Source organism: Perissodus microlepis, chromosome 15, assembly GCF_051167445.1.
Source record: "Perissodus microlepis isolate ML-2025 ecotype Zambia chromosome 15, ASM5116744v1, whole genome shotgun sequence".
NCBI classification, from domain to species: Eukaryota; Metazoa; Chordata; class Actinopteri; order Cichliformes; family Cichlidae; genus Perissodus; species Perissodus microlepis.
Window position 1 is genome coordinate 27,825,499 of NC_140475.1, and position 1,374 is coordinate 27,826,872.

Here is a 1,374-nt window from a genome sequence, read left to right on the forward strand (position 1 = left end):
CTTCATTGCTGTGAAAATTAACCTAATTTTAGTGGCACTAATGCGAAACCTCATCTTCTTTCTCTAGTAATTAACACACCTGTTGAAATGGAAGGATTTGCAGCTTCAGCTTACCTGTGTTTTGTTATTTAACTATATACATTGAAAATACAAAGACATTATTTATATACACTGCTAAAAACAACAAGGGAACTCTATTGAATCAAAGTGTATTGAGTCAATAAAACTTGTGGGATGTGGTCAGATAAGTATCAGAGGGGTTGTTAATCAGTGTTAGTGAAATGAACAACAGGTGCACTAGAGGGACAACAAAGACACAACCCCCAAAACAGGAAGTGTTTTACAGGTGGAGGACAGGTGGTTTTCACTAGTTTTGCATTTGGCTATAGTCAGTGTCACTGCTGGTAGTATGAGGCAATACCTGAAACCTGCAGAGGATGCACAGGTAGTCCATTTCATCCAGGATGTCTGTGTGGACCGAATGTGATGTGCCAGTTTTCAGCCATACCACCCTGAGCATGCCCCTTTTCGTCTCATCTCAGAAGCTAAGCAGGCTCAGGTTAGTACTTGAATGAGAGACCGCCTGGGAATACCCAGGTACTGTAAGCTTACGGGTGGCTGTAGAGCAGGTCACCTGCTAATTGGAAGGTTGGTGGTTTGACTCCGGTCTGCAGGCATGCATTTACTCCAGAGATGGCAAATTAATTTTCTTTAATGGCCACAGTGGAAAATAAGAACCACAAGAAGAGCCAGACACAATTTATATGACAAATGGCATGGTTTTATTTAATCAACAATGTATGTTCAAAATCTAAATGGGAAGAAGAATTCGGTATCAAGAATTAGGTATCGCAACCACAGACATTCAAGAGGAAGAAGGTTTGCAGAATATCCATAAATGCTCCTACAATGCAAGACACTGATTGATTCCATTTAAAGCTTTACATCGTCTACACTTTTCAAGAGAAAGGAGAGACCTTCAGGGTATATTTTATGTAACCTATCTGCGAGAAATGCTCCCTAACTGAAGATATGTTGCCACAGTTTTGTTTTTTGTCCCAAGGTTAAAAAATATTGAGTCGACATCTTTGATTCAATGTCTCAAATTCTTCGGAAAGAAACTTATTCTCACTCACTGGAAGAAGAGAGATGCACCCCCTTTAAAGCTCTGGCTTAATGACCTTGCAAATACATTACATCTGGAACAAATATGAGATACTCTTTCTGACAGACTCTCCTCTTTCAGTAAAATTTGAGCACCTCTACATTTCTGCAGCTATAACCATGTTATAGTTTTTTGGCTTCTCATTATGACAAACTAGCTGGGACTGGGACTGGGGTTGTGGGCGCGTGGGAGGGTATTGTATCATATTA